Raw genomic sequence first — 27,935 nt, forward strand, 5'->3', positions numbered from 1 at the left:
CTTTGCAGGACTCAGATCTTTCCCTAGTGGTTTTTGCATGTTATACCCATCATCTTCCACAACTTCTGTATCCCATTTCCCATAACTTTGGAGTGCCAAAAGAAAGACAGAAACCCCAAACAAGATGAAAAAGGGTTATATCTTGCCAGAAAGAAATGGAAACATCCATTGTTCCTATTATATCTTGAATTTAATCAACAAAGACAAAAGGTTAGAACAAAATTAAAGAGTAAAAGCCCGATAAATGGTATAATAATACATAGTCCATAAGTCTGCGAGTAAAATGATAAAAAGTAGCATACACTGAGGCATTAGTAGTTTCAACTTTGTCATTTAATTAACTTGGTTGTATAGAACCATGTATAGAAGGGCTGGGCATTAATATGCAATCCTGACAGGTACCTCTTACCTTAATGGCACCCACGCCTTGGATCTAATTGATAGAGCACGAATTTGGTAGACGAAAATGGCTAGCTTCTAGCTCCTAAAAGTTGCCACAAATGATCGGTAAAAGTGGTCAGCTAATCTTCTGTCCATCGTAGTGACATTAAAAAGGAACATTCAGTAAGATCAAAGATGACACGGACAATGTTGATCGGGTTGCAAGTGAATGGTGGAACTGACCTCTGTGAAGTTGTTGTAAAGTTTTTTTTATGTAGGCAGACGGGTAGGAGTAAATGAGAGAATGAGGCGTGCCTGTTCAGTGGATATCAGATAGGAGAGTACCGATTTGTTTTCTAAGATCAAGAATGGAGCAAGGAACTGCTTCAATCGTGGTGTTATTCGTCTATTTACTATTGAGAACGGAAATAATCTCCATTTTATGGTTAAAGATCCGGGCATTAGTCTGTATGAAATGAAATCAGTGCGTCATCTACTTTACCGCAGCGCCTGCTATACATAGCACTTTCATATTCGTAATAAAACTTATTAATATATTTTATGATTATTCTGTACGACACAGATAATTTTATTGCTGCCACCAGATGTAGACGTTTTTATTAGTTCACCTACAACATGCAAAAGGTAAAGAGCGTGAAGTTTCCGATTATACTGTTATGTGTGTAGAGGGAGCAGATGTACAGTACTTTGGCGTAAAAATTCTTGCTTACTATATTCACTAGCCGTAACGGGTATGTATCGTGCACTTGCACCGATATCTTTCCATCAGAAGGATTTTGGCGCGAGATATTTGCAATATAAACACACGAGGATAAATTTTGTGCTGTAGTAGCAGCCTCTCCGTGATGCGTTGGATGCGCGCAGGACATTCAGAACTCTTCCCATCACCAATAGTTATCAAAACAGAAGCTGTAGGTTCGCTATGGTCACACTGTTGTACGGGCTGTTTATAGCTCGCGCCACAATATTTGCATATTCCACGTGCTTTACAATTCTGACCTCGGGGTCATCGCAGATGTACGGTAATGTTTGTTGATACAATTGTTGATACATGATTTGTGCGGTAACCGTGTCTCACTATAAACAGCAAGAGTTTCGGTATACATACAAGTACTATCGTTTGTTTCATGGTATGAAAGATGACCTTGTATTACGAAATTCAGACATATACCCAAAGTGCAACAGTGTTAGTGCACTGGTCGATACACGAAGTTCTCAAAATATTAAGCATATTTCAGAAAGAAAAACCTACCTATATAACTAGAAATTTAACAAACACGGGACATTTACTCGACTATTTTTAAAACTATCAGTTTCAATCTTTTAACACCATCCATAAAGAAGCTTGTTGTGCATCACTGTAGCTACTTTTTAATGATAGATTCATTCATTAAAGTTAAGTGTATACGTTTTAGATTTTCAAGCACCGGCATTTAGCAAATACATCTTAATCATTTTAATGTACGCCAAGCGCCGTGCAATTATATGCATGATGTTTCAAAGTCGCCAGCTATTTTCAGAATGCTTGAAAGTAATTCAGATTCGATTACTATCGTCCCATTCCTGTCCTCCCAAGTAAAAACGCAGTATCTGGGGATATTGTGTTTTTACTTCAGTTTTGGTTGTTCGATGTGATCATTTATTTTCTAATATAACTTTATAATAATGTTTAATTCTAGACTTGGACAATACCAACAGCTACCGCTCTAATACATATAGTTTTAGCTATTTTAAACATAGATTTTTGTTTCTTTATTAACTTATTCATTTTTTTCTGTTTTTTTGTGGTAATTGAAACTGTAGATTTATGTTGAAATTGAGGGCGCTATTCACATATATTTTAAATTTAATTTAGCTGAATATAACTTTATAATAATGTTTAATTCTAGACTTTGACAATACCAACAGCTATCGCTCTAATACATATAGTTTTAGCTATTTTAAAGATAGATTTTTGTTTTTTTATTAACTTATTCATCTTTTTCTGTTTTTTTTGGTAATTTAAACTGTATAGACCACTTTACATTATTGTTTATCAACAAAGGCGAGGATTGGTCTGTCGATATGCCCGAACGAACCGCTTCACTGTTCAATGGCTTTCTTGTACTATATGAAATGTGGTGGGAGATTTAAAATACACATGCCCTGAGCAGACTACGATGCGCACGCACACTGCAGGGCAAAGAACAATAGAAAATACCATAATGCGTGCGCATACTGCCGGGCAATGACGTCACATGTCAAGTGGTCTATATTTGTGTTGAAATTGAGGGCGCTATTCACATATATTTTAAATTTAATTTAGCTGAATAGTATAAGTTATCCCTTTCATTTTATGATAAAAAGGTTTTTGAAAATGTCCGAGGTATATACCTGTTACTCCTTTTTCTGATGTTTTAATGCCATTATATCAGTGTCTACACCTTGTAAAGATGAAAACCCGATTGAAAATAAATGGCGCTACCGGTGTTCACTTTTACTTAAAATGACGTAGTTTTACGTGTCATCAAACAACCGTGAATTGCATAGTGATGATTAAAATAAACGTACTCTCATTTCAAAATGCAGTATCTGTTATGTAGTTTCTCTCCAGATGCTATCTGTCTTCTTAGATTTAGTCGGACGAGTAGGACCTTTTTTCTAAGTTTACCAGACTATACACATTTCACACTATGATCACTATCTCACATGGCTCAAGAAAGACGAATCGCGAAAGTCCAGTGACCGCGCCGCCCAATAGTGGATTTTTGTGGTTAATCTTTCTTGAGCGATCAGAGTTAGAGTATAGTTGGTAACTAAGAAAAAAACAGGTCCTACTCGTCGGACTACTTAGATTCCACACTACTTTGATCAGCTCGTAATTGACGGGCCTTATAACATCGCGGATTAATACCAAAATATTTTATTTTCAGAATTTTCTTGTGACATCTCGCCAGAAGCATTACACATTATCAATTCAAGTCCTAAACTTTGTCTACTTTCTTTAAACACACAAAATAAAGCCCAAACAGGTCAACTAATAGCACTATTAACGTGGGTCTACTTTTCGGCGTAGTGGTAAAAGCCTAACATTTCCCGCCTATTACGAGCTGATTAAACTATAATGGAAATTTAAAATGAGAATTCTTTCAAATACTATGAGAATTGGGCAAAACGAGGAGAATTGAAAGTGAAATTTTAAATCCCGTGGTACTGATCGAGCATACTTTATCAATTATCGTGTTAGATTTTAAAACAGTGTAACAGGTTGTTTACACGATGATCAGTATTTCGTATGCCCTGATCAGTCCCACAGGGCTTAAAGTTTCATATAAATGAGAAACCTGTCAATTCCCATCATTTTGTCCAATTCTCATCGCTTTTGAAAGACTTCACATTATATAGTGTTCTGCCAGTAAAAGTGTTCAGTCACATCGAATAACTGATTCCCAATTACCTAAAACGGTTAACACCAATATGTGTAATAGAGTCAAGTTAAATGTGACAAAATCTACTGTTAACTCCATTAGCACCTCACTAATGCGGATTGTAGAATTGTATTTACACTCGTAGGTAAATAGCCTACTTCCGACATTTAAGCCTCTATAAACCAAAACCAAATTAACAGTGATAGTGAGTGCACGTGTAAATGATTATTGGGCAAATGGAAATGCAAGCTCACTTTTTCTCTCTCCCTCTCATTTGTTACATATTAAAATATATAATACCACGTCTTACCAAATATTTAATAAGCACGTCTTATATTAACCCTCGTCCTGTAGAGGGAAGTCTGTGGCTACCAAATGACTCGGGACAATTGTGTATCCATTTGTCTAAATTGCGCTACTTATTGCGATTTTTACTGCATTTTTACTTTTGGAGAAGGCTGATTGAAAACCACGTCCCTCTCAAGTGAAAATGTAGTATCTGCAACGTCTGTTATTCACAGATACTCACCAGAGAAGAATTCTATAGGATATCATCGCGTTAATGGTTAGCAAAGAGTGTGGCTTCTGAAGTTGAACGTGTGTGATCATACATGTTATGGTCTCTTGGTTTCACTCACCCTTAGCGTTGCCACCTACTTGTTTTATGAAGCACAACAACAATTTATGTGTAGAGCTATTGAAAATCTGCCCACATTCATTTCATTTATTCATTGCAGTCATTGCCTGTGGTTCTGCAGGTCAAGTAGGAAACTTTTAATAGGCTCTTGGTATTGATTCTGGTCTATTTGGTCGCACTTAGAAAAAGCATTAACACGTTCAATTAAAGGAAATATTGCTGTCAGCAGGGAAAAGGTACTTTATTTTGCTTTTAAAGTGGAAAAGTGACTTCAATATTCTCAGCATAAGAATACAGGGTGTCCCAGAAAAAATTATCGGGCGAATGAATTTGGACGTAAGTCGTGAAATATACATTAGAAACCAATCTAAACACCAGCGTATAGCCCATCTTATTCTGCATCCTATACGTCAATTTCACTGGAATCGGTTGACTGATTGCGAAGAAATTAGCGATGACATAACGCATGCGTCAATTCACTTCATTCCAAGTTTGAAAGAACGATCATTCATCACAACGCGCACTATAGTGGTTAATTGTCAATGGGCTTCATATTTTGTTCTGTGAAATCCTTTTCGTTCTTTTTAAACAATCTGTTTCTTGCAAAACATTTAATTAGGTTTGTTCATATTTGAAAATGTAAAATGATGCTCGCTACTTGTAAATCTCTTTTTTTTCGTTAATGTTGCATAAAGAATTATTGCATAAAAGAATTCCAACTGGCTTTAAAAATTTCTCAAACACATTAAAATTTTTGGAATATTGTAATGCAAAGTTTTAATCTTTTAAAACTTCAACATTATTGTTGATAAATATATAAGTACTCTAAATAATAATAGTAGCAATACTCAATTTACACGTATCTTAACATGAACAGAAAGCTAAACATATGCTGCAAATTTACACAATTTTTTAATAACAGTAAAAATCCCGAGAGTTTGAAGTCATAATCGTAAACACCGATGCCGTCACGCTATATCACTTTGATCATGTCTGGGTATCATGTAAAGTTTTCAAGTAGGGATTCAATCATGTTTCACCGTTGTTCATCACCGTTGTTCATCACCGTTTAACAACGATGCGTCCGCGTCGTTGGCGTGGTTTACTTCGCGAGTGCAGCTTTAGCTTCCCGAGCGAAGTAAACCACGCAGACGCGCCGGATGCGAAAAGAAGCTAAAGATCGTATAATTCACAGGATTATTTCATTAGGAACGTCAGTTAATCATTGCCACTCAGCCTTACAAAAAGATCGGTGATTTCTCTGTTGATATCAGCAATAAAACTACAGAATAAAACGACATTGTTTAGCAGCTACCTCCAAAGAATTTACGCGCTTGCGCTCGAGTATATGCGCTACTGTACAAGTGTGGATTCATCACGCATTAACAACGGTTGACGCCTGTACAAAGGTATATGAAGAGTTATTGAATATAGAAAATAAATATCATATAGCGGTATAGTCACAAAACATCTGTATGTGCAGCTGGCTGTAAAACTAACGACGGAGATATTAAGACACTTAGGCATTATGTATGGAATAAGAACATAAAAATCCAATAAATGTTTGTGCTTTATATATGTACCAGCATATTTACAATGCTTTATCTTGAACTTCATCGTCATGTACCAGTACATTTACAATGCTTCATGCATCAATGCATCAGAATAGTTTCACATCAACATAATCAGCAAGGTCAAAGCCGTAGTGTAGCTCCTCTTACTACTTATATTATATTATAATTATCTCATAACAGGCTCCATTAACCCAAACGATCACAGCTATTTTTCAATAAAATTATAATGTTAACCAATATGTTTCTAGCCACTGGTTCAACAAACCTTTTCGCAAAAATGTTGAAATAATTCATGAAACCATGTTCTTCTATGCTGTCTTTCTTCATTTCTTTAACATCTTTTTTTTTTTTTTCAAAATGGCCATCAAGAAAAAAACTTGTAACACAAAGACTTACGTTTTCTTACGTTATGTTAGCTTATTACCTGTCACAATCACTGGCATGACTTACATTATACAGACTTGACATTTAGTATGGAATATTTTTTCGCAAAATTCCAAAACTGGCCTGGAAGGGGTCTGCAAAAACCGCACGGGCTAGATAATAATTAGAGTGTGTCGGAAGATGGTGTAGAATAATTGTTTGATTAAAAATGTGATTTCCATGAGTTTACATTATGCTGCTCATAATGTGGCGAATTTGCCCAAAATGGCGGATTTAGGGAAGCTGAATTTGAGCTTTGTGTGGGACACTATTTCGGACTTTATGCAACATTGTTTTGTTATTATCAAATGTATACGGGTTTAAGGTGATATTTTCTCAACTTCGTCAGCAATTGGCATTCAAAACAGCTGAAATACACTTGCAATGTACCAATTTTTTGAACATGGGAGGCGCTTAAAATATGGCTCTTAAAAGTGGCACGTACTCAGAAAGTTTGAATGGTCCCTCTGAGGTCAAATGTTATAAACTTACGGTACAGAACAACTACGCGGATTCTTGGTTGTCCAATGAACTCAACCTGTTTCATTGTGTACAGTAAGTTTATAACATTTGGCCCCAATGGGCCATTCAAACTTTCTGAGTGCGTACCACTTTTCATAAAGTTTTTTAAAGCTCCTCCCACTTTCAAAACTGGTAGATTACAAGTGCATTTAAAAGTTCTGACGAACACTTATTGGTATTTAGGTTCAGTAAATATCACCTCAAACCCTCAATCAATTTGATAATATCAGAATAGTGTTGCTCAAAATCAGACATTTTACCCCCACAAAAATCAAATTCAGTCTCCTTAAATCCGCCATTTTAGACTAATTCACTACATTATGAGCGCCATAATGTAAACCAATGAAAAGCACATTTTCTGTTAAACAATTCCTTTACACCATCTTCCGACACAAGCCAACTAATATTTACCTCATGCGGTTTATGCCGACCCCTTCCAGACCAGTCTTGGAATTTTGCGAAAAAATATTCCATACTAAATGTCAAGTCTGTACACGGGTTTCATTATACTCAATAGAGAGGACAGTTTTGAATCTAAAGGACGCTGATGGGATTTTGAAGATTTTCTAATAATACATACTGCAAAGGAAATTTAGCCTCCATATACAAACAAGCATTACAATCGATATAACACCGGCCGTAGCCAATAAATAAATCATGAAAGAAGTAATAAAAGTACACGACCCAATGATGGAACGAACTTTAAAAAATTAAAATATCCCCTAAAGATGACTCGCATATAAACGAAAAGAAGATGAAGCTTCTAATCTACACTCGGATACCATCATTTAGAGTCAACGTGTCTGTGCATTCTGTATGATAAAGTGTGCAAAAAGAAGTCGTATCTATCAAATATTTCTCGTGCTAGGTGCAACAGACCCGAATGCATCGCAACCACCCTGCCTGAGATTTTTACACCATATAATACAATCAATCCAGACAGGCTCGTGGCGAATTAAGCTAATAAGCAAAGAAAGTGGCTCGGCTAGATGACTTCGAGCCATATTGCTTTTCATATCAATATTGGGTGTGTGGAATCATACCAGTTACCAGGCTAACGAAAAATGTCTGCGTGAATTCGAACTCAATGATAATATTAAGTCATCGATCACCGTCATCATCACCATCATCATCATTATCATTATCATTTATATCATTATCATTATCATTATCATTATCATTATCATTATCATTATCATTATCATTATCTTTATCATCAACATCATCATCATTTTCATCATCATCATCATCATCATCATCGTCGTCGTCGTCGTCGTCGTCGTCGTCATCATCATCATCATCATCGCCATCTTCATCATCATCATCATCATTATCATCATCATTATCATCACCACCATCACCATCATCACCATCGCCATCATTATCATCACCAACATCACTTACATCAGCCAGGGATGTAAATAACAAGGGAAATGCTTTTTCATTTAAGTGGGCAGCTCCATTGTTGTTGCCCGCGCATTTGAAAACATCTCTAATGCTATTTACCTGCCTGACATCAGCTACATAATTTCCATTGTATATGAACTTCAAGCAACCTCCTTTACTGAACTCTCTCATCCGATATTGCATACTTCTATCATATCGCGAACACATTCCTCTCAGTTGGTCGATATATCTTAAGTGCCAAACACTTCTCAAACAAACTTAAGTAAAAAATATTCATGCAGTAAAATTACTATGCAGAAACCTATAACATAATTCACAGGTGTCCCCCAAAACGAGTATTATGTAATGCCGTTGGAATCTGTAGCCAAGAAAGAAATTCATCACTGTTTTCCTATGATAATGTTTCTCTTGTGTCACTCTTGCAATTGCCTGTCATGTTCATATTGTTATGAAAGACAGTGCTATTGTATCACAAAATAAGAAAAGCCTGTGGAACTCAATAGTACTTTATTACAGCACTATGTCTGGTGAATTATGTGTTTGCATACAGTGTCGTTAAAATAGTTATTGATATAATTTTTGCTTGACAAGTAAATTCAGATTCCTCAATAAAGATATGCCCTCTCTAAACTAACTATCACTTCACCCAAATGGGAATGCAACACATTTCCATGAATAGATGAACGTATTTGGCATATGCATCCCTTAAGCCACGCATATACCATTACACTATTTGTTTGTGAGATAACTCCAGTTACAAAAACACCATTTATTTTAGCCTGGATCTGAAACATTCTTATCTGTCTGGACATATTGAAAAAACCAATAGTCTATGGTTCATTCAGAAAATGACCTTTAAAATAATTATGCCGCGAACGGCAACTCATACCCTTCAGCTCGAGTTTAAAATCTAAGCTATGATTGTTGAAATTGAGGTTATCGAAATATACCATTGAAATAAGGCCATTTATATGCAAATGTAAAAAAACAAGTAATCGCCTTTGAGCTATGATACTGTCGAGATCAAAGTATCCCTTTTCAGTAAATTACATTTACTACAAATGTGATCAAGAAATTACCTACTAACACATCTGCTATGGAGAAGATTCAATTAAAGATTTCAGTCCATTCCAATGTCCTTGGGCAACTCGGGTTAGGAATCTGCCCATGTATATCAGTGATGGAATTTCTCCAGATGGTTGGTATAATCAGTTGATGACAGATCTCTATCAACATTCGCGTACAAAAAATAGGGCTTCTCTTTTGAATCAGAGTATGTAAAACAAATAGCGCTTCCCTGGTAAAACGAAACATGGAGGTTAGCAACTATTTTAAATTATTGCGATTTGGTAGTTCATAGCATCTTGTGAATGGTAGTGAGTTTTTGCAAAATTGATCAATTCATAGCGAGTGTGTAGAAGAATTCAAATATCACAGATATACTTTTGTAGGTCCTGCGGTTTTTGAGTTATGTTGTAAAGAGGGCTGAAACAACAAACCTTTTGTAAAACGTACATAACTTATCAACAACAATAAATCAATCAAGTTTTCAAAGTATAATTTGTAGAATGAATTTTTGCAAAACATCAAAGTGTTATTTTTCAATGATATATTGATTTAGAAAATGAAAATCGATTTTTTTACTGCTTCGACCAACAATACCTAGTCTATCCTTAAATAATTACCTAATACCTATACATCAATGATTCGTTGCATTCTTTTATAACACAATCATTCATTGTATTTCACTTTGGTTCAATGATCATACTTTCAACTCTCTACATTTTGATTTTTATGCTGTTCATGTATTCGTATTTCATCCATGAAAATGGGGATTATTTTATGTTCCAAGCATTCCTTGTTAATTTTTGGTTGATTGATAAAGTCCCTACATTTCACATTGTTCATGTGTTCTTGTTATTGTTTGAAAAAAGAGGCCAGAAATTGAATAACTTGTGTAAAAATGTATAATCACGGAGACTAAGTCCACAACACAAATACATTACTTTCGTGCAAATGCTTGACATATATACACAGTACGATAAGGTTGTCACTTAATTAAGAGATAAAGTTTCCCGTCGTTACGGTATTCTTAAAGAAATAATTTCAACGCTGTAAGGTATAATCAGTAGCAAGCAAAACTATTTGTTGATTAAAATATCATTAAAGCAGTGCGAGTATCTGACCTAGTTTAGTGTGCGATTTATAATGTATCAATTAAATGGATGAGAGGAATAAGTTAATACAAGAAGTAGCTATAGAGATGGTTAGATGATTAAGAAGATTACAGAACAAACCTATCTAGTTTCCAGATGGAATGTCCATCAATTCTGCCGACGAATTCCCTAAGGACTCGAGACTATGAGAGGGAATGCGGATCAACCTGTTCGTCTATTATATAATTTCGTTTATTTGGGTAACTCACACATTTTGTTTGAAATAATACAATGCACTGAGATATTTGTTTAAATCACACATCCTGTTGGAAAATATATATTGTTTTTAATTTTAAAAAATTAAATGAATGAATGAATGAATGAATGAATGAATGAATGAATGAATGAATGATTGAATGAATGAATGAATGAATGAATGAATGAATGAATGAATGAGTGAATGATTAAATGAATGAATGAATGAATGAATGAATGAATGAAAAAAACCCCATAATTGCTGTGTGGAAGTAAACTATGAGTATCACATTATGTATCAAATGGAATAATGCATTAAATGTTTTTAAATCACACATCATGTATGAAATGATGATTTTTTTAAAACATTTCCATCAAAAGAATGCATATCATTGTACAAATATCAATAAAAGTATCAAGTAGAAATTCCTTATAAATATATTCCTATGTCCTCCTGCGTGCTAACAACATGTTGTCAGCGATCGCACCGGTCTCGGTTAGGAATACAATAAATGCAACATAACTTTGGACTCGTCTATTTTCTTCTGCGGGGTACATTTTATTTCTTCCTTATTTAAGTGTAATCGTTGAATGATATGTTGTAATGTATCAGGCTTAGATACAGGAAGTTTGTAGCTTGGGTAAAAGTATGTGCTGTAAATAATATTTAACAAACCCTGCCAAATCATGGGTTTTTACAACCAATAAAAGTACATAAACTGAGGACATTAGTATGTTGTGAACATCCGTAATTCGAAATAATAATAATTATACCGTGATAAGAGGGTAAGGCAATTACACAAAGTGGGTAATTATCAATTAATAGCAAGACTACGTTGAAAAACTCAAAATGACACTATGAATAAGTATCTGCCTTATACGCTGTGCTGCACGCAATATTAAAAGGTTAAGCATAAGCAAAGGTTGCTTGCTGAAATAATTGATTTCATCAGAATATTTACTTTGATTATAAAAAAAAGTAAATTTACTGTGACATAAATAGGACGACTATAGAACTATTTAATATAGCTAGGGTAAACTGTTATCATATCCTAATAACGAATGACCTACATATGTGGCTACCTTTTAACAATTATGTTACACATACAAGCCAACTCTGTCGCATTTCCAATGGCGTCGTTCAGTAGCCTCTTAACAACCATGGCTTAACATTTGACATACTGTTAAGGAGTAAGACGGGGTTGATGTGCCTAACATAATGACATTCTGTGATGAACCTGGGTGATGAACTAACATACAAGAACTGTGTCCTGACTGAAGAGCTTATATGAAATTCTAACGTTAGCTGGATTAAAAACAATGGCAAACCGGCGGCATGGTTTATTTCCTATGCCACCAAAATTATATAAGCATTCCCCACGAGCTCGGCTATCTTCCTTTGATCATGGTCAACATAGTACGTGATGTAGAGAGCACTGGCTAAGGCTGTAAAGACTAAAGGAAATCCTCTGGGACAAATGAAGTTGCATAGTTCGGTACTCAAAAGGAACTTTCTGTTGTATAATCCGGCATTTGATATTCATTTGGTTGTCTTGTGTTTCTTTTTTCATATTGGCTTAAACTTGGTATGTGGGTCATATTTGAAACACGCGCGCTATACACAGTGGGGCTAATGTGTTAATGTTTTGGACAGAAATTACATTTTATGCTAATACTGAGGGTTAGAGTACTTCGTCTTAAACGGACACCTCGTCAATCAGTTTTTGCATGTCAACCCTTGGTAAGAGGTAATTTAAGACATGGATGTCCTTGTCGTGCGTAGTGGTTTGGGGAATAATCGTAGATCATAGGGTTTAGAATATGGGAAATCCTGGTTAAGGGGCATCAACTGAAGAAATTCTTGGTAAGAGTGGTTTTTGACAGGTTATTCACATTCACTGATCTTGGTTCACTATGCATGCTTTATATGACATTTTATACATTGAGTACGCAAAAGCAGCAATATGATGATGGAACGATACAATAGAATAGATTAAAAATGTTGAAGGTTAAATTATATTTTGAATTAATGTTACTCGCCAGACAAGCTATGCAAATAACCTTTCATTTGTACTTTTATAGCGATAACATGATAAACATGTTCATTCAAATTAGGAGTTTAGTTCAGGTTCTCCGCGATGGAAATAAGTGACACTGCATCTGCATGATTGCGTGAAATATTCAATGTCCACACGAACTGTTGTCCACGCGCACCAACATTGGCAGGTAGATAATTATGATCTAATAGCACATAGGAATAGGATCATAATAACTTTCAGCTCCCAATATCATTAACCACATACCAGTTGTCATAAGAAAATATAATATGCCACAGAAGCTGCCGGAATGTTTTCTATCATTTACCATGTTGGTATTGTCGTGCGATTGCCTGGCGTTCGTACCTGCTTTTGAAAGGGCTCTACTCAAATATCAATTGAATTTGAATGTGCGTGAAATGGAATCGTACTTTATATAAACCAATTTCGCCAAAAAGTGTTGTCGCATTCACAAAATAGGTGAGTGTGCAATTACATTAAGTTAACACCTGACTAAATCTGGTCATGGGTATACTTTTTTCTCCATATCCCAAAAGGTGCGCTGTTCCATTATGCATTTTCGCCGACGATAGTGTCATACCCGTGTTCTTAGGTCAGAGTTCACGCACTGATTTCAAACTGCGTGGAGAAAACGTTCATAAGAAGTAGAGATGGTCTGCATTGGTAAGTCGGACATATTTAAGGAATTTCATTTCATTTCATTTCATTTCATTTCATTTCATTTCATTTCATTTCATTTCATTTCATTTCATTTCATTTCATTTCATTATTTCATTTCTAATTAATTCAGTATGATGAATATGGCACTGTAATTGTAACTGGGCAACATATGCACATATAATTCGGGCATTCTAAAAAGCTGTATTCGTCCTGTTTAATCTCTTTTAACTCCAATTATCAGGCGTTACCACTTAAATCAAATGGCTGCCTAGAGCATAATTGTTAAATCACATTCAACATCACGTTTATCCAATAACGGTCAATAACGTGTTTCACAATGCAATTGGTTTAACCTAGTAAAAAGTAACCGGTATATAAGTATAATATAGTATCCTTTCAAACCATTTTCTCTAATTGAGTGCGAAATTTATGGTCAGTTGTGTTCAAATTAAAGGTCCGTCCGTGGAAAGAGCACTCGAACCATAATGGCGCCGTGCTATTCAAGACTTGTCCTTAATGTATTATGTGTGCAGAATATTTCCTGTGAAAATGAAAGAAACTATGACATCTAGCAATTCAAATTTAACACAATACAGGATTAATATAGAAATGTGTTGTTGTTTACGCCGGTGTCAAACCCTAATATTTCGCCCAAATCTATTTTTAAAAAGGAATCAGATCAAATTTTGCGTTCAAAGATTAAATATTTCAAACAATCATCTATGAAATAAGTTGGTTGAGATCCATGTCTGTATATCGTTTGCATCTTTTACATTAAAGTATTATATAATGATGAAGATAAACATTTTAGGTACTTTGAAAACTTGGAAGACTAGCCCTTTATCATCAGCCTTACAATTTGAATTAGAAATGCAAATATATGCCCATGGTGACTTGTAACACGCATCAAAGAGATAACATCAGTTAATTCAATGATATACCGTTATTATTAGACAATAATGACGTATTACTGGCAAATTACATGTATTCATTGAGTCCAGCTCGGAGCAAATTCGAGGAATTAGTGTATGATTGCCTTATCTGCATTAGCTGCCGAGTGTCATTACGTGTGCAATATAGAATGCAGAAATTGTTAAATGTCTATAGGGCAGCTATTGCATATATAGCGTGTTTTTGCACTAGCCCCTCGAATTGTTCCCTATGGGTATGTTTGATTAGAGGACAATAAACCCTATAATAATCTGTGTTTTGATAAGCTGATATGACTTAATAAGAAAAATATCTTTGATTAAATCTGATAGTATGAATTGATTTGAGCACACCTGATGAAGATATACAGCAGAAACGCTCTGCTCCTACGACTTCATGTAATTCCCTTTCTTTTACTGAATAAACACTTTGATTGATATGAATGCTAACATCATCTTTGCCGTAAGTGATGATTTCAGATGTCACTGTGGGTTTATACATTGTCAAGCTGCAGGCTTTAATATGTAACCTGAGATATGTTGTGCTTTCTTATGATAGGCCACATGGGGGAAACAGCTTATGGTATTTCTTTTTTGCCAATGACATTGAATTCTGGATTTTTTTATATAACATTCTTAAGGACATTCACAAACAAATGGAACTACATACTGCACACACCCACTCAAATTGAGCACAACATATTCTATACTTACTCGTTTTTAACATCCCTGATCGAGGCGTTTCAACGGTACGAGATATGACACTACAGTTGGTGAAAGATATGTAGTGGGCACTTCAATATGCAATATCACATTCTCTCCAGAAAAACCCTACACTTACTCGTGCAATGGTATTTGATACGTGATGCTGAAATGTCTTGATAGACATGCATGTCTAGAGTGCCAGGAATAATCAGTGTTGTTAAAATGTCAGCAGTGGAGCGCATTGTTATAACTTACGAATGTTAGTCTTCCGTTGCAAGCGTTACCTCTTATTAATGCTTTTTAGCAAACGAGGTCACAGTTTTATTTGTGTTATCCCGCACGCACAAACCCATTACACATCAATGTTTGACGAATATTTTAATTGTCAACCTTTATTTCACATGATTTTTAGGTGTAAGGTTTATCTTATATATTCCCTTTGTCATATGCAATACGATCTACATAGGCTGTATACTTCAAGTAAAATAATACCAAAGGTATGCAAAATTGCACCTGGATAAGACGGCGGCTGAGGAAGACATAAAAGTAACAAATATCAAAATTGTAGTGCTGTCGGCATAAGGTGTATTTAAATAGAAATGTCGAGAATAGGGACAGCACAAAAGTTGACGAAATTTCAGGTTGCATACTAATACACCTACAATATTAATGCGATACCCAGCTTCGATATCTAAAACAACATAATAAACCCTTTATTCTCATTTTGATTTTTTCCTGATGTTTAAGACAAGTGTTCTTGAATGAATAGGTAAATTTAAGACAATATTTAACATAGAAGAGCAGCTTGGTCGTTTTTGTAAAGAGGATATTGGCTCAACTGAACAAAAAGAATTAGGAACATTAATAATTAAATCAAAATATCGCTCTCTCAATAGGTTTTAATAGCATATTGTCATAATCCGTCCGTGACGGTCCTAATCGTATATAATGGTTAGAAGAACTTTCATGGACTGCACAAATTTACTGAACTTTTGTTAGGCAATAGAAACAAATCAGATCTTTCGATCGACAATTGATGCTTGGTCGGGGAGCTGATCCTGGTTGCGAAGGTCATTTGTGGAATGTCTAGGGTGTGCGTTCTTGAAGCTGCAGTCCCTGTGTTGTTGTTAAAATGGTTAATATTATGATGTGGGCCATAGTGGTCAGCGACAACCTGTAAAGTATGCTTGTGGAACAACACTATAAATCACTGCGCCTTTCTGTTTTGTTTGTTTTGTTGTTGCTGTTTTTCTGTTGTTGTTGTTGTTATTGTTGTTTATTACAATGCAAATGCATTATTCCAAATATTTCCTTCTCGCGCAGTATTTGGCCCCGTTTTTATGACCACCGTGAAATATTATACACAGAGCTTGTCAATAATATCCCGTATGTAGGTTAATAAAATTGGCGTATCATGTTTTATGTACTAACGTCATAGGTTTGTATGTTTTGTATTCAAGTGATATAGAAATAGGCACCGTTAAGACGATTGGCACATACCACTAGCCATTGGAAAATAAATCACACACATTGCAAAACAAAGAGTTTCTGTTCTTTCAAATCGCGAACACGAGTGAAATAAGGAAACAAATTCCATCAAAAAATGTAGTTAAGATTTACAAATCTTGATTTTCTTTGCCTCGGAAGACACAACATCTAGAGTACACAGCCACGTTAGAAATGGGACCAAGTGAATTTGGCATGCCCCAGATAATTATAGTTGTCACTTTAACACAATGACTCTGAATCACACATAAATAAATGCTGACATAGCAGACAAAAAGCTAAACACCGCTTCTAAAAATAATTTTGATATCACTTTTCGTACACAATTATTTAAATGCGTAAGTAACGAACAGTGTCATTTTCATTGCTCATGTCAATTTTTAAATGACATAGTTATCTACGCTTTCCCAAAAAAAGGTTATGATGATCAACTTTCTAAAAATTCCATAAAATGCTGATACTATTGACAAAGAAGGCCAGAGTCATTTAAAAGTGATGTTATGAAAACCAATGTTTAACATTTGTAACTGTTGTTACTGATTTTGAAAAACCAATAGCATGGCACATAATTTGGACTTGTTTCCGGCTTGTGCTAGTTTAGAAAGATGGTGGACGTACATCGTTTAGAAGCAGTGGCCCTCATCTCCCCGGCTCTCACCCTCTCTCTCTTCTATTTTTCCTTTCTCTCCTTCCTTTTTCCTCTTTTTTCCTTGCACTGTTTAGAAGTAATAGATCCTATAGTTCAAAGGCATGATTAATTTTCTTGTGTAAATACTATTGTCATTTATGTCTTGACAGTCTTCATTTTGCGGCTGGACTTTGAGTGTATTATTAGAAGCCGACATGTTAAAAGGGTCGGTTTAGCTCATCTTTTTTTAAACTACCATCAAAGTACTTATTATCATATTTTGAAATATAACATATGTAGACACAGTTGTCGGGTTACTTAGGGCATCTTTGACAGTTCCCTTTTCTCCCTAGCATAAAACATCCGAAGCTTCAAATATAATTATGTTCTAATGTTGTAACATTGATATTTATAGTGAGTTAAGAAAACACTCATGGATATCCATTTTATGGGTACAGACAATCATATTGGAGGTATTATTACAGCTTCTGATTTGAGACTCTTTGATATTCTAGAGTTAGATGATTTAAAAAAAATAGAAAACAGGCGGCATAGTTTAATTCCTATGCCACCAAAATTATACATTCCCCACAATCTTTCTTTCATCATGGTTAACATAGTACGTAATGTAGATTACACTAACCAAGGCTGCAAAAAAGTATAGGAAACTATAGGTTGTTTTAGATTTCTTTCCTCATATTGGCTTAAACCTTTCAGCATGCGCGTGGACATAATCAGGCTAAACAAAGGAACCACGGTATTCACTTTTTGGATAGAGTGGATCTTTTGCAGCTACCATTTATACTAATAATACATGTACTATGGGTAGGTGATCAAATCAAAACTCGACCGCCGGGCGACCGCCGGTTCCGGGCGATTCCGTCAAGGAACAATGAAACGCGGTTCAATCGCCGGTTTTGATATCATCCCTAGACACTACTAGTAGTTCCTCTTCAACTGACACCTTGTAAGCCAGAATCCTTGCAGTATTTTGAAGAATAAGCGTAGATCAATGGATTTATATTGTGTAAAATCCTAAAGGGGTATTTCCCGAATAAATGTAAATCCTGGTATAAGAGTGTTCTTGACAGGTTATTCACATTTAGAGTTCTGATCCATTTGAAAAACCGTATTGTATGTATGTATTCATATCACAAATCCTGGTTCACATACATGCTTTATACGACATATCAACCCCAAATACGCGACATGCTATACGTTTTATATTGATGTAACTCATAATATAGGAAGAGAATTAGTGTACTGATTAGTATTTTGTATTTGGACAAACATTGCATACATTTTACTGGACTTTGATCAAAATTGAGGGCGCAGTTTATATGAAATCTCATAATGCCCTTTAAGGCGTGGGTCACATTTGTACATATAATTCTAAATCCTAAAAAAGATGTATTCGTTCTGTTTCATCTCTTTTAAATCCTATTATAAGGCGTTGCAACTTAAATCAAATGGCTGCCAACAGTACGGTTGTTAAATTACATTCAACATCACGTTCATCCAATAACGCGTACCACAACTACTTTTGGTAAGTGACTGATTATTAGGAAAAAACTTTTCCAAACCACCCCAATTTCCTAATTTGCATATGTAAACTTCGCGTTGCGGAATGATAGGCACGGGAGCAGTTTTTATTTTGGCAAACTCTGTGAGTTGCAAACTCTGTGAGTTTAGTAATCTGAGATATTAAATTTGCCACTTAATGTAAAGCTTAGGATGTAAACTAACAATTACCAGTATCATTCCACAACGTTGCGGAATGATGCAATTTTAATTGGTCGTTACCACAGCAAATTAGACTTTCTGAAGATTATTTTGTTTTATTGGATAGAGATGAATAAATATGTATTTGTATATAAAGTTGCATTCCCGATTCAATGAAAATCAATCTTATTTTAAAATTGCAGTGCTAATAAATGATACTTTTGCGTTGCGGAATGATGCTTTTAATCGAAAAATTGAAAATCAAACAATGCTGACGAAAATACACGTTATAAAATATGAACATTTCCGGTGTTTATATTTACATGCATAATTTCCCCAAAATTTAACAGTTCAGAGCAGCTGCTATGTTTTAGTTTTGCTACTTTTAACAGTCAAGAATATGCAAATTTGTCCAAATTAGGATGTTTTTCTAACAATGAACACAATTTCCTCAGAAAAAAGTATGTTTTTGGAAAATATAACCTTTTATCTACAATATGAGACCAAAATCACATACTTAATATGACTTTTAAATTTTACAATTTGGGCGAGCTTGCGTGAAATTGCCATAAGTATATAGAATCCTTTCAAACTATTCTCTCCAGTTGAGTGCAAATGTATGGTCAGTTGTGTTCAAATTAAAGGTTCGTCCGTGTGAAAAGCACTCAAACCATAATGGCGCCATGCTATGCAAAACTTGTCCTTCGTGTATTACGTGTGCAGAATATATTCTGAGAATATGAAAGAAATAAAGACAGCATGCAATTCAAATGAGAGCAAATACAATATGTATTTATATTAGTATAGTGTTGTTGTTTTTGGATTTCATACCCGTTTATTCATTACAAAATCCATTAAAAATGTATTAGAATGAATCGCAAATGTTGAGGTAATTTCAAGCAAACGTCAATGAAATAAATTCAGAGTTGAACTCAACGTTTGTTTTAGTACATCGTTTGCACATTCTAAATTAAAACGTATAGTTAATGATTGACGAAGATAAACATTTTATGTACTTTAAAAGGTTCATAAATAAGACAGACTAGCATTTTATCTGCAGAATTAAAATTTGAATTAGAAATGCAAATAATATTTGCATTATACATGTGCACATAATTATGTGCCCATGATGGCTTGTAACACTCATCAAATGATGTCCTTGCATAAACGGATGTTATCTATTATAGTCCAGTTGCCTTCCTCGAAACAGTAGCGTCCTCGTGTGATACACACACGATCAAAGGCGGTGCATTTGTCGCGGGCAATGAGGCGCGAAATTGTATGCGCCCTACAGATACACCGCCTTTAATCGCGCGCATATCACACGCGCATGTTACTGTCTCGAGGAAGACAACTGGACTATATAGATAATATCCGCTTATTCAATTATATGCCCTATTATTAGACAAAAATGACGTATTTACTGGTGAATTTACATGTATTCATTGAGCTCAGCTTGGAGACAATTCGAGGAATTAGTACAAGATAACCTTATATGTAATAGCTGTCATGTGTCATTATGTGTGCAATATAGAATGTAGAAATTGTCAAATGTCTATAAGGCCGTTATTATATTCGCAGACGATCTTTGGTTTCCGCAAATTTACTCAACTTTTGTTACTTTGAAGAAAAGCGGTTGCTGCGAGTTTCTAACGTTCACAACAAACATTTCATCCAGTTTATTGACAATAAAATTTGATTATAAAATTGAAGAAGTAAATTTAGGAAGTAAATATATTTTCTTATGAAGGAATTAAACGGATATGTTGATAGAAATATAATGTATTGCATTTATTTTACCAGTGCCAAGTTGTACACGTTGAGGTAGACCCGAAGGCCAAATTGCATATTCCAAATAGTTTGTCGGACGGCATAAAGTGCTACACTAAACTTTGTTTTATAGCCTTTTTATGGCTGGCTTCGATCGCGGGCCGCGTTGGACATCGTCGAAGACTGCAGGTTGACCATTTCTGACGTAAGCTGTCTCGGATTTCTCATCTGTTTGTTTATTGTTTAATTTTTATTGCAATACGAAATAGTTTTTCCACCTGTGTCCTTGCCGGTATTTTGCTCCATTTTTATGACCTCTATGAAATATAATATACCGAACTTCTGAACAATATTCTGTATGTGGGCTAATAAAACTGACGTTGCCTAGATCATGTTTTATATACCAACGTCATAGGCTTGTATGTTTTGTACTCAAGTGTTATCGAAATAGGCACCATAAAGACGGCGGCACATATCACTAGCCATTGTAAACTAGATCGCACGCATTGGAGTATATTGCGGTTGACTTTTAGAAGATTATATATTTGTCTGTATTTAACAAGACCTGAGTTCCGGATGCTCATCCTGAAGCGTTAGTAGTTAACAAAAATCACGCTTGAGCTATAACTTGTAACTTTGACACGTTTTGTGTAATTTTGGCAAATGAACAAACAGGATGATACTGCGGTTGTCCAAAAGTATTAAAATATGTAAGGGCTCTCTTTATTTACCCAGCTCATATATCAAAGAAAGGAGACAAATTACGCAACATAATTGCTTTATTTAATTAGACAGTTATATCTGCACGCTATCTGTTTTGAAGTCATTGTGGGAAATCAGAAGGGCTTGTTTTGGGTCGAGGTAATTTTCAGAGGGAGTTCCCGGGCCTAACACAAACCCCGACGATTTCACGCATTGACTGTAAAACTGATGGTTCAAAAGGATTATTTTCATTCATTACCGCATTGTACAAATTTGTCTCATGAAAAAAAAAAAAAACAATATTTTTAAAGACTATTGAAAAAGTATCTTCACTTTTTAATACACATTATGCGGTCCTCCTCGCTGTGATTACGATACGCAATTTGTTTTTGCAAATAATAAGATATTATTGTATAGCACGCATCGCAGTTCGCAATGTCAAACTTGAAAACACCGGAAAATCAGACAAGTTGTGTCGGGATAATATTTTCGTTATTGACACTATACCCTATTCCGCCGTCGATTTGTCGGTAATATTGCATCAGACTCTACCATTTTTATCCTGACGTCAGTGCACATTTCAATGGGCGCAGCCTCAAATCGCTGGCGTTCGCACACAGGCACGCGCTTAAAGACGCCGCATAAGTGCGTGAGCGAAACAGTTGCTTTAACGGGTATACGTCATTGCCACATAATGGTGAAAAATGATATAAAATGCCAGTCGTTTATTTATTTCAATGCACTGTCAGTTGCAGCATGAGTCTCATGTACGGTAAGATATATTGTGACGACTGGGCAGAGAGACTACCCATAACGTTTATCTTCCGCATCTATATCAGTTGTGTGGCGACACTTGTCTGTATATAGGCTACATATTAGCCTATATACCGTTGGTGATAGCTGCAGTTAGATTTTTTAAAGAGCCACCCCGGTAAAGGTTCCTATACCACTTTGATCAATAGCCTACCTCTTGAATTGCCTATGGCGCAATTATCGAAAATTGAACCAGTTGAATTTTGGCATGCACCAGTAAATTAACTGTCAGTTTAATACGAAAACCGGGAAAACCCTGACTCACACTGAAATAAATCCTGACATACCCGACATCATGTTACATACCGCTAATAAAAAATATTTTCGATATTACTTTTTCCCAAAATATTATATAAATATATTTAAAATTTCATAATTCCCTGTATTCATGGTATTTCACGCTGGAATAACATAACCTAATTTTAGTCGCTCAAGTCAATTTGCGATGTAGCTGTGAATAACAGCTGAACTGCTGTCAAAACTTACCCAAAATGTTACTCAATTAGCACATTAATTCTATAATTTTCTATAACCGGCTGATTTCAAATTGCTGTTCCAATGTAAAAAAAAGTAATGCTTAACATTGTTGCTTCACTCTCTTTGAGAGACATATTGCCAGGGCAAACAATTTCGACTCGCCTCCTGTCTTGTTTGCGCTAGTAAAGATTGAGGACATACATCGTTTAGAAGTAATAGATCCTGTAGTTGAATCTACATGTACATGATCCATTTTCCTGCGTAAATACTATTGCTATTTATGTCTGGCATTCTCTATTTTGCGGCTTGATTCTGAGTGTATTATCAAATGCCGCAATGCTGAAAGGGACGATTTTGCTTGTCGTTCGGAAAGTACCATCCAAAGTACTTATTATCATTAGTTTGAAATATGACACATGAAGACACAGTTACCTGGTTACTATTAGTACATGTGATAGATCCTTTCTTCCGAGCATAAAACAATCGACGCTCATATGAATATGTTTTAATGTTGTTACAAGTTGATATTTATAGTGAGTTAAATAAATCATAAATATATATAGAAAGATTTGAAACTCTCAATCTCCCCTCTCGAACCAGCGGGGCTCCCTATCCAAAATATGGACTATGTCCAAGTCAACGTGGTGGCCCGGTGACTCAATATGGATGTGGTTGGACACCTCGGACGAAGTGGTGCTTGGACGTCTGTGTTCTAAAAATCTGGTTTTAAGATAACATTCCGTTAAGGAAGCCATACACATCAGGGCCAAACAACCATCTCTGAACAAGGACGGAGGGCGCTACAAGCTGCCAAAGGTCTATGACCCGATCATTATGTCACACTTCAAGTGTGCTCGATCGGGTCAGTCCGCTGAGGAAAGCTGTACTATCAACAGCTGAAAATTTCGGAGGTAAATATTTTGTATTGTGATCAAGAGTTTAAAATCTTTCTATATATGGATTACCAATACAGATGAACTTTAATGCTAAAATCATAAATATCCATTTTATTTTAATCTTTATTGCATTGCCGTATTCTTGGGAGTAAATTTGTGGCTACTCGTAGGAGTAACCAAATCCCTATTCTCTTATCCCGCTCTTATCACTACTTCGTAGCAAGGGTATTGCTTTGCATCGTAAATAAACATAAATAAAAAAAGACTTTCCTAGGTGTGTATCAGTTGAATTATCTCCTTCATGATTGTTATATTAGCACCTATGCTGTTTTGTTTGGTAACATTATGGATCACCTATTCCCAGTAATACCAGAATACGTACCAACATTCCTCATCTAACATGTCCAATGGGCTATTCCATATAAAATCCACACTACCCCTGTGGAAGATTTTGGAAATATCTTCCACAAGGGGAGTATGAATTTCAAATGGAATGAGCACATTGGGCAGCTCCATTTGAATTTCATACACCCTTTGAGATTCCACCTGAATCTTCCCTGAGGGAAGGGAGAGTGAGTTTAAAATAGAACTGCCTGATGTGTTCATTTCTTTGAAAGTCATACTCCCCCTGTGGAACATATTTCGAAAATCTTCCACAGGGGTAGTGTGGATTTCAACTGGAATAGCCCAATGTCCCTATGACGTTATTATAGTAATGTAAAATAGCTATTTACAAAGTAAAGACGATTTTTACTATGGCAAAAAGTCGTACAAACATGCGTTTATCACCAGATTATTGGTAAATATGAAAGAAACCCACTAATCTAGGGCACCAGAGCCAAATTTGTTCGATCTTAATTGGCTCGACCGTTGATGCTGCTTCGAAGATTGGTATTATAAGGGCATTTCGTGATCCACAGCATCATCCCCCCCCCCACTTTTCTCAAAAAAAGTTGAAATTCTTATATCACTGGAAACCTCTGGTTACATAATGTTTATATACAAAAAAACTCTTGCAGGTTATTTTAGCAAAGATATCGTGAAATTTCGTGAAAAGGGCATATCTTCAAACGAATGCGAGACGTCTCACCCCAAAACACATTCGCCCCAAAAAGGTTCACCCAATACACAATACATACCACGACCAGTTCGCCCCAATTGACTCACTGTGTAACGTTGCCGAAGTGTGCATGCGTTATGAGGCGATTGAAATTGTTATTTCGGTATATTAAAGCAAACGGATTAAGGCTTCTTTTCAACATAATTTATACTTGATCAACTTTACTGAAATAGTAGAAAAGGAGGCCGCAATGAGGACCTCTTTTTGGGACACCCTGTATATATCAAATCAAGCCGATACACCACGGTCAATATCAACAGACTTACACCCGCAGTGGAAATATAAGCCATTTTCTTTGGTTTACCTCATTTGCTCAGCTCCAAATTAAACGGTGAAGTAGCTGACAGTAAACTCTAACGTTTGATGGGAAAATAAATTAAAATCTATTTTCATGAAAATATTACAATACTGCTTTAAACAAAAGTACTCTAAATGTCAATACAGTATAGTATGTTTTATTTAGTTACTGATATTGCTTTTTATACATTATCTATTCTCGTCTATCATATCTGCAAATAACATATTTGATCTTTCGTGATGCAAAAGTTCAATAAACGTGGGATGATATAACAGATATTATTATACACCCCTAAGGTTTTGCGCGATTGGTTTATGTAATTCGCTCTCCCTAATATTTGCTTACAAGAAGTTTAAAGGCTTTACATTATGAAACTCAACAGCGCTGGGAATAAATGTTACATATTATTCTGATAATATACTAATATATAATGGTACTATTCGTAACAAATTATTCAAAAATCAATTTAAATTGTTTTTGTGAATTCACAATTATACAATTGTTTGCAGTTGTAAGATGAAGTGAATAGTTAGCATTTACAGCCAAATCACGCCGCCACCACCATACCAACTTATGGTTTACATACCTAAATGAACATTAAATTGGGTTTTCCTTTGCCGGTGTTACTTTATTGTATTATAGTCTTTTTATATGTTTGCTTGCTCAGTGATTTGCTCATCCGGAGGATTGTAAAAATCATTAAAATTTATATTTTTACACATTTGTTAACACAGTGCTAACACAGCCTGCTAGTGGTTAAGGTGAAAGCCCTGTTTTAAAGACCAAATAAGATTTTTTTTACTTAAGTAGAGAAATTAGCTACATGTATTTGCTCTCCTCATTTTTTGTCATTTTTTTTTCATTACAAAAGTATCTGATGACAATTTTAATGATTTATCCTTCACTTTTAGGCAATTTATACACAATTGCTTTTTTTTACACTTTCGCTGGAATCACTCAATGGGCCTTTAATGTGTGTAGTTCTTCAGAATCCACTTATGTAATTGCGGTATGAGTTGTAAACTTTTTGGAAAGTTAATCTGATAAGGAATTGGTATGTGTACCATTGGGCAGGTGTGTGTCTCACGAGACAATACGAGCAATCCTTGTAAGTGGATGTCTTAAAAATGTAAAGAACTTCCACTGGACGTGTTAACACTTTAAATTAATCTATACACTCCCGAAAGAATTGTAATCTGCATAACATATAGTTATAATTCCTACAGTACTTGCAAATTATCTCTGTTGCTAAAGCAAAACGTATTAGTGTGATCAAGGTTAAAAAACATTCGTTTTACTTCACGATGATATAGATAATGATTGAATATCATTATAGTTTTATAATTCAATGAAGAGGTTCTGTGAGAAAAAGAATTCTTTAAATTTCGTGTGAGGTCAATAGTAATTTTTAACATCCATATTGTGTTCCAGATAATTGACCATCTTCAAATTTGGATATTAAGAATCTTCTATGGTAGTTCATCTTTATTTGTCAAATTGGTCAATACTGCTGTTTTCATCGGTTTTTTTGTGTGTGCCAATTTCTTCTTTCAAAAATATCTAATGACAATTTTAATGACTTATCCTTCACTTTTAGGCAATTTATATACAGTCTTCTTTTTAATACCCTTTCGCTGGAATCACCCAATGGGTCTTTCATTTATGTTGTTCTTCGGGATCCACATTTGTAATACTGGTATTGGTTGTTAACTTATAGGAAAGTTAATCTGATATGGATTTTGTATGTGGGCAGGTGTGTCTCTCACGAGACAATAAGGGCAATCCTTTTAAGTGATGTCTTAAAAATGTTAAGAACTTCCACTGGACGTGTTAACACTTTAAATTAATCTATACACTCCCGAAAGAATTGTAATCTGCATAACATATAGTTATAATTCCTACAGTACTTGCAAATTATCTCTGTTGCTAAAGCAAAACGTATTAGTATGATCAAGGTTAAAAAACATTCGTTTTACTTCACGATGATATAGATAATGATTGAATATCATTAGTTTTATAATTCAATGAAGAGGTTCTGTGAGAAAAAGAATTCTTTAAATTTCGTGTGAGGTCAATAGTAATTTTTAGCATCCATATTGTGTTCTAGATAATTGACCATCTTCATTTGTGGATATTAAGAAATCGTCTATGGTAGTTCATCTTTATTTAATGGGGCTTCAAATTGATCAATACTGCTGTTTTCAGCGGTTTTTTTGTTGTTGCCAATTTCTTCATTTCAAAAATATCTAATGACAATTATTTTGATGACTTATCCTTCACTTTTAGGCAATTTACAGTCATGGACAAAAGTTTGGAATATTTTTATTTTTTTGCATATCCCTGATTTTAAGTACAGATTTCTTACCATCAGTGACCCGTCAGCCATTCCAAAATGGATCACGGCTGTCTGGCAAGGTCTTAGGTACCATTCTATATCACACATCACGTAATGTAGGACAATGGTTTCTTATGCCTGACCAATGAACCATCAGGCATCCTTCTAGCAACAACCGCCAGGGAAGACCGATCTCTCCAGAGACTTTGCCGCAATGACCGCACGAAGCCTGCATCTCGGCTACGAATAGAATGGCTGAGGTCCATAAACGCGCCTGTTAGCAGGAAACTTGTGAACAATAGACTGGTTAGTGCAGGTTTTCGCGGAAGACGACCAATAAAAAAACCGATTCTGCTGCAAAGACATCAGCATGCGCGCTTGCGTTGGTCACAGAGACACAGGAATTTGATAGTAGGCCACTGGCGTAATATGATCTTCAGTAACGAGTCCCGGTTCCTCCCCTACAGACAAGATGGCCGATTCAAGGTCCGAAAACAGCTTGGTCAAGCCCTGCTTGAGGATTGTATCTTGCCT

Source organism: Amphiura filiformis, chromosome 3 (genome assembly GCF_039555335.1).
Source record: "Amphiura filiformis chromosome 3, Afil_fr2py, whole genome shotgun sequence".
Lineage (NCBI taxonomy): Eukaryota > Metazoa > Echinodermata > Ophiuroidea > Amphilepidida > Amphiuridae > Amphiura > Amphiura filiformis.